Genomic DNA, 16412 nt, shown 5'->3' on the forward strand with positions numbered 1-16412 from the left:
TCCAGGGTCTGCTCAGAGCACCTGGGCCTCCAGGGAGCAAACTGCCTCAATCCCAGAGGATTTGCCTTGGGAAAGGTGCAGGGTTTTGGGATCCCAGGTGGGAATGGCAAACCCTGCTGCCTCGGGGGCGAGGCTCCCTCAGCTCCTGCCCGCCCAGGGCTGGGCACAGCTTTGCTGCTCCGTGATCCTTCCCAAAATCGGGGCCATGTGAGAGCCATGGTGGGGGTCCCCCATCCCCATCCAGCGGGGTGGAGTGAGTGGGAATTCCCTGCCTGGGCCTTGCCGGTGTCCTGGAGCACCTCTCCAAATCGGGAGAGCGGGGAGGAGGGCGGTTGTGATTAGCTTTGGATGGGATTTGAGGAAGAAATGTTTCATGAGGAGGGTGGGCAGGCCCTGGCACAGGTGCCCAGAGCAGCTGGGGCTGCCCCGGATCCCTGGCAGTGCCCAAGGCCAGGCTGGAGCAGCCTGGGCCAGCGGGAGGTGTCCCGTGGCAGGGTGGGCTGCCCTGGATGGTTTTGGGTGGTTCCTCCCACCCGCAGCATCCACGGGAGGCCTTGGCTAGTGAACAGGGGGATGTGGCCATCAGTGGGAGGCACTCGGAGCGTGACCCCAGCTGTGCTGCCTTCCTCCAGGAGCTGCTGCTCCTCATCCTCCTCAGGGGTGGGAGCGTTTCCCCTCCTCTCACCGGTGACTCCAACTTTGCAAAACAAGCGCAGGCTCCAGAAGGGCCCTGTCTGGCCAAAATGCAAAACTTCCCCACAGGGCACAAGTGGGCTGTGTTTTTCCGACCAGGGAACAGCGTTAGGCCCCTTTCATCACCTTTTTTTTTTGCACTTCTTTCAGGAGTGATTTAAATTGGAGGCAATAGTATTGAACCTCTGACACTCTGAATCACACACTTCAGCTCCAGCCTTTCTCTAGAACCACTTTGCCTGCAGCTCTTGTGGTTTGGTCTGTTTTTTCCCCCCTCAGCATTTGTTCTTTCCACTCTGTTTGTGCCACCTCTGTGAAATTTCAGTTCATTTTTTTGCCTCGGTATAGGAGAAAGTGCTGGTGACTGCTGAGGGCTCCTTTCCCAATTCTATTCCAACCCCAATGGTTGCTTCCAAAAACGTGCTGAGCCCTCATCCCCTCCTCTATCGCCCGGGAGAACACCCAGCAAATCCCAGATTGCTCAACAGAAAGGAAAAACCAGCTTGGAAGCCCCTCTGGGAAGGGGCCAAGGCACAATCCCAAGGTGTGTGGGTGAGAACGGCAGCGTCACCCTCGGAATTGGATGGAGCAGGAGCTGCTCCCACCCTCTCACATCCAGCTGCTGCTTTTCCAGCCCTGGTTTTGAACCAGCTGAAGGAAAAACACTTGTGGGCAGCAAAAATCGTGCTGGAAAGCTGTGTCTGCTGAGGGTGGGAATCGCTGGGAGCTCCTCGGGGCCGTGGCTGATTGTTGGCATTGTCACCAAGGAGCGGGGCTTGGGTGGGGGGGGGTGACCCTGCTGGGGCCACACAGAGCCTGGGGCGCCCCTCAGTCCCAGCCTGGCGGCTCTGAGGGTGCTGCTGAGCGGCTCAGAACCAACAGAGCATTTTTGGGGGGGGGCTCCCCTTGCCTGGGCTTTTCCTCTGCCAGCAGCAAGGTGCCAGCAGCTGCTGGTGCCCCGGAGCAGCCTGACTCCTTCACTTGGGGCTGGCTCTGGAGCCCACCTGGGGATGTTGGAGCAGCCTCGGAGCCTGTGGATGCAGGAATGAGCCTCACCTGGCAGCTGAGGTGCCCCGTGTGCCCCAGAGCTCCTCTGCTTGTTGGGACCACATCTCTGGTTGTGAGGTGAAACGCGCTGCAGCTTCCTGAGGTTTCTCCAGCGAGCTGTGGGGGTGCTGCTTCCTTCAATCCCGTGGGATCCAGGGGCTGGGAGGAGAAAGGAGCCAGAGATCACCTCCCCTCAGGCACTGTCCTCATCCCTGAGATGCTGTGGGGAAGTGAGGCAATGTCTGATCCCATCCCATCCATCCTGGTGTGAAATATCCATGGGTTGATTTGGGATCAGGTGAATCCTGCAATGTTCGATCCCATCCCATCCATCCTGGTGTGAAAAACCCACAGATTCCCTGGGATCAGGTGAATCCTGCAATGTTCGATCCCATCCCATCTATCCTGGTGTGAAATATCAATGGAGTCACTGGGATGAGGTGAATCCTGCAATGTTCAATCCCATCCCATCCATCTTCATTTGAAACATCCACGGATTCCCTGGGATCAGGTGAATCCTGCAATGTTTGACCACATCCCATCCATCCTGGTGTGAAATATTCATGGATTCACAGGGATCAGATGAATCCTGTAATGTTTGATCACATCCCATGTGAAATATACCTGGATTCACAGGGATCAAGTGAATCCTGCAATGTTCGATCCCATCCCATCCATCCTGGTGATTCCCTGGGATCAGGCGAATCCTGCAATGTTCGATCCCATCCCATCCATCCTGGGGATTCCCTGGGATCAGGTGAATCCTACAATGTCTGATCCCATCCCATACATCCTCATTTGAAATATCCATGGATTCCCTGGGATCAGGTGAATCCTGCAATGTCTGATCCCATCCCATCCATCCTGGTGTGCAACGTCCATGGATTGATTTGGGATCAGGTGAATCCTGCAATGTCTGATCCCATCCCACCCATCCTGGTGATTCCCTGGGATCAGGTGAATCCTGCAATGTTTGATCCCATCCATCCTGGTGTGAAACACCCACAGATTCCCTGGGATCAGGTGAATCCTGCGATATCTGATCCCATCCCACCCATCCTGGTGTGCAACGTCCATGGATTGATTTGGGATCAGGTGAATCCTGCAGTGTCTGATCCCATCCCACCCATCCTGGTGATTCCCTGGGATCAGGTGAATCCTGCGATATCTGATCCCATCCCACCCATCCTGGTGATTCCCTGGGATAGGATGAATCCTGCAGTGTCTGATCCCATCCCATCCATCCTGGTGATTCCCTGGGATCAGATGAATCCTGCAGTGTCTGATCCCATCCCATCCATCCTGGTGTGAAACACCCACAGATTCCCTGGGATCAGGTGAATCCTGCAATGTCTGATCCCATCCCATCCATCCTGGTGTGCAATGTCCATGGATTGATTTGGGATCAGGTGAATCCTGCAATGTCTGATCCCATCCCACCCATCCTGGTGATTCCCTGGGATCAGGTGAATCCTGCGATATCTGATCCCATCCCACCCATCCTGGTGATTCCCTGGGATCAGGTGAATCCTGCAATGTTTGATCCCATCCATCCTGGTGTGAAACACCCACAGATTCCCTGGGATCAGGTGAATCCTGCAATGTCTGATCCCATCCCATCCATCCTGGTGTGCAACGTCCATGGATTGATTTGGGATCAGGTGAATCCTGCAATGTTTGATCCCATCCCACCCATCCTGGTGATTCCCTGGGATCAGGTGAATCCTGCGATGTCTGATCCCATCCCACCCATCCTGGTGATTCCCTGGGATCAGGTGAATCCTGCAATGTTTGATCCCATCCATCCTGGTGTGAAACACCCACAGATTCCCTGGGATCAGGTTAATCCTGCAATGTTTGATCCCATCCATCCTGGTGTGAAACACCCACAGATTCCCTGGGATCGGGTGAATCCTGCAATGTTTGATCCCATCCCACCCATCCTGGTGATTCCCTGGGATCAGGTGAATCCTGCGATGTCTGATCCCATCCCACCCATCCTGGTGATTCCCTGGGATCAGGTGAATCCTGCAGTGTCTGATCCCATCCCACCCATCCTGGTGATTCCCTGGGATCAGGTGAATCCTGCAGTGTCTGATCCCATCCCACCCATCCTGGTGATTCCCTGGGATCAGGTGAATCCTGCAGTGTCTGATCCCATCCCATCCATCCTGGTGTGAAACACCCACAGATTCCCTGGGATCAGGTGAATCCTGCAATGTCTGATCCCATCCCATCCATCCTGGTGTGCAATGTCCATGGATTGATTTGGGATCAGATGAATCCTGCAATGTCTGATCCCATCCCATCCATCCTGGTGATTCCCTGGGATCAGGTGAATCCTGCGATGTCTGATCCCATCCCACCCATCCTGGTGATTCCCTGGGATCAGGTGAATCCTGCAGTGTCTGATCCCATCCCACCCATCCTGGTGATTCCCTGGGATCAGGTGAATCCTGCTCCCCTCCAGGGAAGCTTTCCATCCCCGCTGCGCGCTGCGGGCCGGGAGCTCTGCAATTCCCCCACGTGCTGCTACAGATGGCTGCGGTTGCTTTCCCTCGTGCCCTAATCGAGACCAGAAATCCAATCAGACCCCAATCCCGCCCCGTTTGAAGTCCCTGCCGCAGCGCCGCGGAGCGAGGGGACGGTGCTGAAATCCCCAGATGATGAAATGCAGCTCTGAGCTCCGTCCTGGGGAATGCTGCTCCCGTTAGGGACAGCAGATGCTGCAGCCCGCCCGCGGCTCTCCCCGCTCTGAGTTTTCCTGCCGGAGGGAGGGAAGGGCTGGGAGTGTTGATCCGCGCAGGTGCTGTCGAGCAGGACGGGAACAGAGAACTCCAGATCAGAAGGCAAAGAAAAATGAGCTCTGATTTATTTCAAATATTTATTTATTTATCTGATTTATTTCAAATATACCGCTCTATATATAGAGAACATCGAGAAGACGAATTTCATTGGTCTTAGAATAAAAACTTGTCCCACCATTGGTGTGCAGTGAATGATGCACAGGCAGGACATATCTATAAACAATGTGAATAACAAGATAAATTGGAGAATTATTTACATTTTTTCCCAACTGCTTCCCAGGCTCTCGCCTGGTTAGAAAATCTTTCTCTCTGACTGAGCTGAGAATATCCACAGGGAGCCGGGACGGGTATTTCAGTGAGGCCCCTTGAGGCAAACTCCCCCAAAGCGCTCGTTTGGAAGTGGAGGTTCCCTGATTTAGGAATTTTGGGAGCAGCTCTGAGCAGCCCCTGCTCGGGGCTGACTCTGGGGTGAGTGGGGGGTGCCAGGATGAGGAGCCGGGCATGGCTCTGCCTCAGTCAGCGGCGCTGAGAATTAATTGTCCCCTAAAAATAGAAAATAGAAAAATATGAAAATAATATAAAAATATATATAAAAAAAAATATATTAAAAAAAATTATAAAAAAAATATAAAAATATAAAAGTATAAAAATATAAAAATATAAAAATATAGAAATATAAAAATATAAAATAAAAAAATATAAAAATATAAAAATATAAAAATATAGAAATATAAAAATAAAAAAATAAAAAAATAAAAAAATATAAAAATATAGAAATATAAAAATATAAAAATAGAAAAATATAAAAATAGAAAAATAGAAAAATAGAAAAATAGAAAAATAGAAAAAATGAAAATAGAAAATATAAAAAATAAAACTAAAAAATATAAAAATATAAAAATAATATAAAAAATGAAAATAGAAAATAGAAAAAATAAAACTATAAAATATAAAAATGCACAAAATAAAAAATAAAAAATAAGATAGAAAAATGTGCAAAATAAAATAGAAAATAGAAAAATGTACAAAATAAAAAATAAAATAGGAAATAGAGAAATGCAAAAAAAATTTATAAAATATAAAAATATTTAATATATAAAATATAAAATGTACAAAAAATATAAAAATGAAAAAATCTATAAAATATAAAAATATTAAATCTATAAAATATAAAATATAAAAATGTACAAAATAAAAAATAAAATATAAAAACATAAAATATAAAATATAAAATATAAAATATAAAATAGAAAATATAAAATATAAAATAGTGTGGAATCCTGGGGATCTCTGCCCTTGGAGTTCATCCAACAGATGTGTATGTTATATATATTTTTGACATTTTTAACATATTTAACATTTTTAATGAATGTACATGTATGTAGTGTGTGTACACATGCAGTGTGTTTATTTATATTTATTTTATATTAATTTATTATTTATTATTATTTATATTATTTATTTATATTATTTATTATTATTTATATTATTTATATTATTTTATATTTATATTTATTTATATTAATATGTTTATTTATATTTATTTATATATATTTACATTTATATTTATAGCTATAGTTATCGTTACACTTATATTTATATGTATTAATTATGTCTGTTCATAGTTACATGTATATCTATACTTATACTTCGATGCATATTTTAATATGCATAGATATATTTATATATATTTATATATGTATATATTTTACATATATTTATATATTTATATATATATTTATAATGTTACTATTTAAAATACATTTATATTTCTATGTAATTATATGTGATTCATATGTATATATAGAATTAAACTTAGACGTATATTTTTCATATGCATAGATATATTTATATATTTAAATCTATATTTGCATACTTACATTTTAAAATTTATTTATACATTAAAATATATTTAAAAATACATTTATATTCATATGCATTATTTATATGTATATTCATATTTATAGGTGTAGCTATATTTAAACTCAGATGTAGATTTCAATATTGAAATCTACATCTGAGTTTAAATATAGCTACACCTATAAATATGATATTATTTATATTTAATATTAATATTAATATTTAGATTTAGATTGAGATTTAGATTTAGATTTATACTTATATATTACATTTATTGTATAGTTATAGTTACCGTTACAGTTATAGTTACAGTTACAGTCATAGTTGTAGTTATAGATTTATATTTACATTTATATTTATATTTATATTTATATTTATATTTATATTTATAGTTCCAGTTACAGTCATAGTTGTAGTTATAGATTTATATTTATAGTTATAGTTATATATTTATATTTATACTTACATTTATATTTATATTTATATTTATATTTATATTTATATTTATATTTATATTTATATTTATATTTATAGTTTAGTTATAGTTATAGTTATAGTTATAGTTATAGTTATAGTTACAGTTTAGTTATAGTTATATTAATTTAGATTTATATTTATTTATATTCATTTAGATTTATTTAGATTTTTGTGTGTGTTTGGCAGAGGCTTTGAGGAGATTTGCTGTGTTTCAGGGTGCTGCGAACGCCAGGAATTTGATCCTTGGATGGGCCATTCACCATCCCCCAGCTGGGACCACCCCAGGCTGTCCCTGGGTCTCGGGGTTTGGGTGTCGAGGTGACCCCAGGAGTGTAAAATCCTCATTTCCCAGCCCGTGCGGCCAAAGGAGGAGTCTGAATGTGCAGGGTCGGCTTCTCAATGTTTATTTTCCCTTCTCTAGAACATTCTCTCTCTGCCCTGCTGAGCTCTGCCCAGCAGCTCGGCCATGGCATTCTGTCTGCCCTCAGGGTGGTGTTACCATTTTATACCCAAAACTCCGTGTGCCGTGGTTACAATAACGTGCCAATGTCTGTCATTGGTGTTGGACAGTGTGTCTGTGCCTGAAACCAACAGAAAAGTGTCACCAGCACAGCGAGACATGGAGGGCAAGGAGAAGGAGAAGGAGGTCAGGACACGCCCAAATCCCTCCACCTTGTACCCTGAACCCCATTCTAAAAACCCCAAAATTCTACTTTTTCACCCTGTGTTAATTCAACCACCACACTGCTCAAACCCTTGTGGCTTGTAATTCCTCACACAACGTTGGCAGCTTTTCCCACGGGCTAAAATCAAACCCACAGGTGATTTTGACTTTGTGCCAAGGTCCCTGAGCCCCTGCCAGGGTCTGGAGCCAGCCAGGGCAGCCAGAGGGGTGTCCTGGACTCCGACACTTGGGGACAATCCTGGAATGGATGCCCATGGATGGGTGGGAGCTCTGCAGACTGGGAGGCTCCTGAGGGACACCAGGGCTGCCCTGAGCACTGGAAGGGGCTCATGGAAGCTCCACACGGATCAAACCCCATCCCTTGGGTGCCTCCTGTGGGATTTGCGCTGCCTCGGAGCGGAATCACGGAATCCTCAAGGCTGGAAAAGGCCTCTGAGGTCACACCCAGCAGCAGCCAAACTCCTTTGGGCTCGGGATTAGCCAGGCTGGAGCTGGGTGTGGCACCCCAAATCCTCCAGCCCAGGAGCAGCTCAAATTCCCAGCAATTCCCTCTCTGCTCTACCTGCTGTGGAAAAACAGGAAAAGGCACCAAATTAGCTCGGCCACTGAACCTCCCCAAAGCCACAGCACGGAATTGGAGGCACCGTGCCTTTGGATTTTCCTGCCCTGCAGCAGCCAAGCACTTGGATTTGGTGTCCCAGGCTGCTGTTGTGGGAGCGACCAGAAGGGAAAAAAAAGAAGGGGTGAGATTTAAAGCTCAGGGCCTCCCTTTGCATTGTTATTATCCTCTTCCCATCCTGGAAAAAGACTCCAAAATAGACTCCAAACCCATTTTCCTGCCGGATGAAATTAGCCTGAAGGGATGGTAGGAACAAAACTGTCTGCTCTTTGTGTTGTCAAGACAAAATGGTGTTGAATTTGGGAATTTTGGTGTTAGGTGGAGTGGGGATCCAGCCACAGCTCCGGGGGGTTCAGGGATGAATTTCCATGGGAATGCAGCTGTGGCTGTGTCACATCTCCTGTGGCTTGGCACGTCCCACGTGGTGACAAGAGTGCTCCAGCAGCACCGAAATGCTTTTAGGTGGTTGTTGTGTGGCTCTGCTTTTGTCCTGCTGAAAAAAACCCAACCAAAACCTCAAAACCCAGGCCCAGAATGTGATAATTGCAGCTGGGATTGTCTCAGCCATAAATTTCATGAGTGTTTTCTGCAGAGGGAAGGATATTCTTGTACCTGGGAGATCAGTGTTGACGGGAATGGTGGGAAGAAGCCCAAAGGGCTGAGGAATGAGATGAAGAAAGGGAGAAAATCCAAACTTTCTGGGAATCTCCGAACCTGTGCGAAAAGAAAAGGCGAAAAAATAGGGGATTAATTCTGGAGAAGTTTATAAAGACAATTAAATACAAAGTCTAGAAACTCAAGCTGCGCTCTGGTGCTTTAGGAAGGAAAAATTTCCTCCAGAAGGGCAGCAGGAATTTCAAGGGAATGGGAATGAAGCCTCCCCAAGCTGCACACACGCTGCTCCAACTCCTCCTGTAAAGAGGGAGCTGTTCAAGTGCAATTATCCTTCAAAATTGTGAATTTCAAATCATTTTGGCAAGGCTGGTGGGGCAGACAAGGGGAACATAGAGGGATTCAACCTTTATTTTACCCAGAATTGTTTGTTTCTCTCTCCTGTGCTTCTGTTGTTTCCCGGCCAGTGGATTCCTGATCCTCCACTGACAAAATTCCCCAGCCTTTCCTTGTTTGCTCCTGGCTCTTCCTCAAACAAGCCTTGCTCCTGCTGCCTCTCTGGGGGTGCTTTAGGATGGAGCTGTGCACATCCAGGATTCAAACACAACCTCAACGCTTGCTTTTTGGGAAGGAAAGAAAGGATTGGAGCCGGTGAAAAGGTGGGGAATGTGGAATGGACCTCGGGGTGGTGCTGGGTTGGGTTGGTTGAGGCTGATGCAGCCTCCCCCTCCTGCTGGTGGGGCTGGTCCCCACCACCAATCCCACAGGAGCGGATCCCAACCTCCCTGGATCAACCTGTGGATCCAAACTGGGACCAAACGTTGTCGCCCAGAGCTGCCAGCTCCTCACACAGCTTTGGGCAAAGTGACCAAGCCGGAGTGGAAGCCCTCAGGAGGAGCAAATTCTTTTTCAGTCGTTCAATTAACACCTGATCCCTCTGCTCCCGTAAAATCCTGGCTGCGCTGCCCCTGTTTGTGTGTTCCCACTGGAAGCAGCTCCCTGAGGATCTGTCTGTGTGGTTTGGGCTCAGCCTGGGCCGTGCCAGTGGCCACACCTCTGGGCAAAGCGCACGGAATTGCAGAGTTTCCTTTTTTTCCGCCCCTTTTCCTCCCGTTTCACGTCAAACCAGCAGACGCCCGTCACCGTCCTCAGCCCCGGCTCTGATGCAAACTTTTTCCACCTGGCCAAGTCAGGCCTGCAAAAATATAAATAAATAGGAAAAGAAAAGGAAAAAAAAAAAAAAAAAAAAAAGAGAAAAAAAAGAGATCTTTTTAGAGCTATTTTTAAAGCCATGACACAGAGGAGGGTGACACACTCGCTGTGCTCAGTGGGTGGGAGCAGGGCTGGTTCGTGTTGTTCTTGTCCCTGGGCCCAGCATTACAAGTGGCCACCTTGTTATGGGGTCTGATGATAGCGGGGGGCACAACCCCGGGGTGCAGGTGGGTGCTGGGGAGGGTTTGGGGGGTGGTTTGTGTCTCTGAGCATCGCTGGGATGGGGGGCTCCAAACTGGGGACGTTTTGTCTCCTTCTTCATCCTGTTCCGCTCAGGCACTGCTGCAATTCCATCTTTCCATGTGCACGTGTCCGTCTGAGGGGGCCTGGGCCTCAGGTGGGGGTCCTGGGGATGGAGGGAGCCGGGGAGACGGGATGGGGTGGGATGGGGTGGGATGGGGTGGTGGGATTGGGGTGGGATGGATGGGAGGTGGCATGGGGGGTGGGATGGAAGTGGATGGAGGTGGGATGGGGTGGGATGGAAGTGGATGGAGGTGGGATGGAGGTGGATGGCGTTGGGATGGGGTGGGATGGAAGTGGGAAGGAGCTGGGATGGGGTGGGATGGAGGTGGGATGGAAGTGGATGGAGTTGCAGTGAAGGTGGGATGGAGCTGGGATGGGGTGGGATGGAAGTGGATGGAGTTGCAGTGAAGGTGGGATGCAGATGGGATGGAGCTGGGATGGAGGTGGGATGGAGCTGGGAAGGAGCTGGGATGGGGTGGGATGGAGGTGGGATGGAGGTGGGAAGGAGGTGGGATGGATCAGGAATGAAGCTGGGATGAAGCTGGGATGGGGGTAGCAGAGGCCAATGCCAGCCAACATCTGCCAGCCTCATCCGTGACCTCGTGGTTTTATAGCCCCGAAAAGGGCAGCGGAGAGAGGTTCCAGGAGAGGCACCACGAGAGGTTCTGGCTTTGGAGGCTCCAGCAGAGCTGGGAGGAGCTGTCCTCATCCCCTGGCGTCGGGGAGGGAGAGCCAGGCTGGCATTCGGGGCTGCCCGAGGCAGGAGCCGGGCGCTGCCCCAGCCCTGGCAGCAGCTCCGGGCTCCTCCTCCCTGGCTCTGCTCCTGGAGACTCTGTGCAGCTCCCGAAGGGGCTGTGGAAGCCCTCGCTGGGTTTGCAGGGCAGGACGAGCCAGCTGAGGCCCCGGCGCACGAGCACGCCGGGCAGAGCTGGTGGCCAGCAGCAGAGTCTGGTCCACAGCTGCTTCCCCAGCCTGGCCTCTCCCTTTTGCTTTGAGTTCCTCTGCCCTGGCTCTTCCCACCATATCCACTCCCAAATTCCACTCCTGGTCAGTCCCTGGGCACCTGGACTGGGTCCAGCTCCCTTCCCACCACTCAGGGGTGGCCGCCACAGCTCTGGGAGCTTCAGGGGGACCATGACAGGGATGGATGGGCACAGGAACAACTCCTGGAGATCCCTTGGATCTTCAAATCGGGGCAGGGGCAGAGCTGAGGATGCCCCAGGCATTCCCAGTTTTCCTGGGATCATCATGAACTGTTTGTTGCCAGTTTTCCTTGGGACATCCATGGAAGCTTTGCTCCCGTTGCATCAGGCCCTGGGGTGCAGGTTTGCTGTTGGAATCAGGGATGTTCCCTCTAAACAGGGCTTGGAGAGAAACCAGGGAAGCGTCCTGCTCATCCCAAAGCAGAGGCAGTGAGGGAAAGCTGCTTGGAAAAAGGAGAGTTACCTTTTAAAGCAAGCTTAATTTTAAGTTTAATTTGAATTAAAGTAGGTGAAAAAAGGAACAATTAACCCCCTGGAGATGTTTGACTCAGGTTTGTTAGGTAAGGCTGAAAACAGGAGAAATTTGGTTTTTTTGGCCCATTTCTGTGTGAAAAAGGGGAAGACTCCCTGTGAAACGATGGGATGTGGGATGTGCTGCTCCATTCCCTGTGCCCAGCTCGGACTCCCTAGAAATTTCAAAATTTGAATTAAAGTAAGTAAATAAAGGAAGAATTAACCCCCTGGAGATGTTTGACTAAGGTTTTTTCTTTAAGGCAAAAAACAGGAGAAATATTGATTTTTGGGCCCATTTCTGTGTGAAAAATGGGAAAACTCCCAGTGAAACGATGGGATGTGGGATGTGCTGCTCCATTCCCTGTGCCCAGCTCGGACTCCCTGGAAAACAGGGAGAGGAAGGACCCAGCGGAGCCCTGAGCTCTCCCTCTCTGCCATCAGCTCCGTGCTGCTCCCAGGCCCTGATCCCCCACCACGACCAATGGATGCTGGCCCTGTTTTTATGGAGACTCCCCACCGAGGCAGACGCCAGTTAAAAGGTTACTGCCCAGCTGTGAGAGATGTAGACAGGCTAACAGCTCCGTGCCGGGGTGACCTCATATCTCATATTTATTGACTAAATGTGGCTTGAACTAGTCACCACCAGTAAAATAAACCACAGCCCCGGGTGCTGCAGGAATATTCCATGGCACGCACTCTCCCGGGTCCTCGTCACACTCCTGCTTTCACTTGGATTTACCAAAAAAAAACCCCAAAAAAACCCGAGGTAAAAGGCTCGTTACTAATCTCATTTCTTTTACAAGGTGGGTCCTGCAGAAACCCTTTCAGTGCAGGGTTGGTTTTTCCTCTGAGGAGAGCTGGGAATCTCTCTGGGTTTGCTCTGGTGGGGAGAGGGGAATGAAACCTTTGGATTATTTTTGTGACAAAGCTTGATTGGATTAGGATGGACGTGTCAGGCTTTAACAAGATCTGGGTACAAGGAGCTTTTTTGTGTCCGTGTAACCCTCGCTGTCTCATGGATGAGAAATCCATGAAAAACCAGGAGGCTGCCCTAGGTTCTGCCTGCCTGAAGAACTCTTTTTGGCATAAAGTGATGAATTTCTTACTTCTGCTGTGAATTAAACCTGTTCAGAGCATCTCCACCTGAAGGCAGGGACAGCACCCAGCAGGAATTGGGGAAAATTAGGAAAAGCTTTTCCAGCTTCAGGCTGTCTCTGTCTATATTCTTACATGTGATACGCTCAGAATCTGTGGAAAATGCTGGAATATTGGCTTTAGTGCCAGGGGCAGGATTCAAGCTCTGGAAGAGCTGCCCTGGGCATGGAGGAGTCCCCAGCTGGGCAGGGATTTAGGTGTGTAGACTTGGGGATGTGGTTTAATGCTGGCCTTGGCAGTGCTGGGCAATTGCTGGACTCCAGGTCTTGAAGGCCTTTCCCAGCTGAAATGATTTTATTATTTGTTTTCTGAGCTTTGAGTGGTCGCTCCCCTTCGGCTTAAAGTGGGAGAAAACCATGCACAAACACCTGGAATGAGAGTTTGTGCTTCTGCTCCAACCAGGAAGGAGAAAATCAGTTTGTCCCAGCCCTGGCACCCCAACTCCTCTCGGAACCCCTGTCCTGACACAGCCTCTGCCCTCCCCACCAGCCCTGGCTGCTCGGGGCCATCGGGGCTGTTGCACACCCAGCATCACCTTCTCCAATCCCCAAAATCTCCAGCCAAGTGCCCATTTCTCAATCCCTGGTGACCCACAGCCCTCCAGGGTGTTATGAACAGTCTGCTTTGTGATTTTTTTAGCTCAGAGCCATCGGCAGATCCAGCGGAAGCCTGGACCACAAGGGCTGGAAAAGCCACTGCACACCCAGAGCCTTCTCCAATCCCCCAAAATCCAATCCCCCAAAATCTCCAGCCAAGTGCCTTCTCCAATCCCCCCAAAATCTGCAGCCAAGTGCCCGTTCCTCAATCCCTGGTGACCCAAACCCCTCCAGGGTGCTGTGAACAGTCTGCTTTGTGGTTTATTAGCTCAGGGCTGCTGGCAGCTCCCCTGGGAGCCTGGACCTTGAAGGGACCTGGGCTGGAAAAGCTGCTGCATACCCCGTGTTGCCTTCTCCATCCTCCAAAATCTCCATTCCCCAAAAATCTCCAGCCAAGTGCCCATTTCTCAATCCCTGGTGACCCACAGCCCTCCAGGGCGTTATGAACAGTCTGCTTTGTGATTTTTTTAGCTCAGAGCCATCGGCAGATCCAGCGGAAGCCTGGACCACAAGGGCTGGAAAAGCCACTGCACACCCAGAGCCTTCTCCAATCCCCCCAAAATCTGCAGCCAAGTGCCCGTTCCTCAATCCCTGCTGACCCAAACCCCTCCAGGGTGCTGTGAACAGTCTGCTTTGTGGTTTATTAGCTCAGGGCTGCTGGCAGCTCCCCTGGGAGCCTGGCCCACGAGGGGATCTGGGCTGGAAAACCTCTGCGCGGCGCAGGTGTTGCCATAACGGGGTGCCTGGGATCACCTTTCTGGCCACAACTCCCGATGCTGTGCTTCCCTTTGGAGATTTACGTGCACGTGGAGGGGGTGTGGAAAGTGTTGGAAAAAAGAGGAGCTTGGCAAGGGGATGGGATGCAGATGTTCCAGCTGCGAGCCCACGTCAGCGCGGAGCCGAGCAGCTCTTTGTGGCTGCCTTGTTGAACAGTCCCCGTGCAGAAATCTCCCCCCTCACCCATTAATTTCCAGCTAAACTCATTAAGAAACTCAGAATTCCAGGCCTGGATAAGAATGGTTTATCTGCATGCTGCCAGGGATGTGCAGCAGTGGCACCTTGGCCGGTCAGAATTCACCCTGGCCATGTCACCTGGGATCTTACCCTAATTATTATCATGTTATTCATTTTTCCAGCTGATGAATAAACAGCTAATGAGGATCAGGGAAAGGAGAGGGAATGGCCTCGTTAATGCTCTGTAGGGATGATGATCCCTGCTCCTGGCTGGGGGGAGCTTTGCTAGCAGAGAGCAGAAAAATTGGATTTTTGGGACCGAAACTTTCCCTCTTCCCTCTCTTTTTTTAGGTCAGAATAAATAACTGTGTGTCCTGCTGTCTGTGAGAGTATTTTGGTAGGTGACCAGAGGTTGCTGGGGTGGTTTTGAGCCGTGTCCTGGCTCAAAGGACACCACAAATCCACCCCTGGGCTGGAGCCACCACCCACCCTGGGCTTTGGGGCTGGACCCGCTGTGTTCCACCACACTTTCCACCTGAGGCCATAAATCAGCGCGGGGCTGGAGTAAAGCTCAGCTTGGATTCCCTGGCAGTTGTGCTGTTTGCACTGAACCTTGCAGAGATTTGGACGTGAGCTGGAGATTTATGGGTATTTGCAGAGCCCACGGTTCCAGGTCACAGCTTGGACCGAGGCATTTCCAGGGAATCATTGCTTCCCTCGGCGTCCTTGGTGGCCCCGTCTGGAGCGAGGAAAATGCTTCCAGGGCTTATCTCCCCGCCAAGTCTCCTTGGGAGGGTTGAGAGGCTGGGTGAAACAACCCCAAAATGCTGATCTAAACACTGCCCAGCAAAAATGGGATCTGTCCCTGGCTGGGGCTCCGTGTCGGAGCCTTGGTGGAACAATCCTGGGCAGATCGTGAGGGGAAAACGGAAACTGGGGCGGAATCCAGGGTTTGTTTTCCTTTTCTGATCCCAAAGCGTGCAAAGAGGAGTCGTAGAAACCCCAGCTCTGCATCCCTGACACCCAAATAACTCCTTGAGCACAGGTGAGCCACGCCAGGCTCCCCTGGACATTCCCACTCTGATCATTCCCACTGATCATTCCCACTCTGATCATTCCCACTGATCATTCCCACTCTGATCATTCCCACTCTGATCATTCCCTCTGATCATTCCAATGTCAATCCTTCCTCTTTCACCCCACAAAACCCTTCCCATTTGTCCCTGAGAGTTTTTTCAGGCTCTCACTCCAATTTTTTTGAAGCTCAAGGTAAAGGCCTGATTTTGGCATAGATTATTTTTTTTTTTTATTTATTTTTTAGGAATTACTTATTTAATCATTATTTTTAGGGCTGAGATGATGCTGAGATGAAGCAGGAGGATATCCCCCAAAATTCCCTCCCTCAGGAGAAGTGTCTGGAATGCCCTGGTGGGCACAGCTGCCACCTGAGCCACCTCCCTGCTGTCCCTGCTGCCCATGGACACATCCCTACGTGCACAGGCACACGTGTTCCCACCCAAATCCGCTCTGGAATTGGAACTGGAGCCATAACAATATGGCAGTAAAAAATAATGAAATGCCATCATAAAAAAAAAAAAGGAAAAAAAAAAAGACGTGGAAAAGCAATTATTTATTTATACCTTGGGAACTAGGAATAATACACCTGTTTCGTGGGGATGGCTGGCACAAAGCTGGCATTGCAGAGTGGTACTTAATAATTTTTTACCACACTTTATAAGCTCTTTCCTGCAATTAATGCTAAATAAAATCAACATTTCTCCAACGGGCGTTTCTGGCTCTCATTAACTCCCTTCTTGCCATTCAGCATCTCTTTCCCTCTGAATATCTTCTCTTTTTTGTGTTTCTCTCTTACATTTTTCTTTGCTCTTCTCCTCT

This window comes from Vidua chalybeata, chromosome 19, assembly GCF_026979565.1.
Source record: "Vidua chalybeata isolate OUT-0048 chromosome 19, bVidCha1 merged haplotype, whole genome shotgun sequence".
Taxonomy (NCBI): Eukaryota; Metazoa; Chordata; class Aves; order Passeriformes; family Viduidae; genus Vidua; species Vidua chalybeata.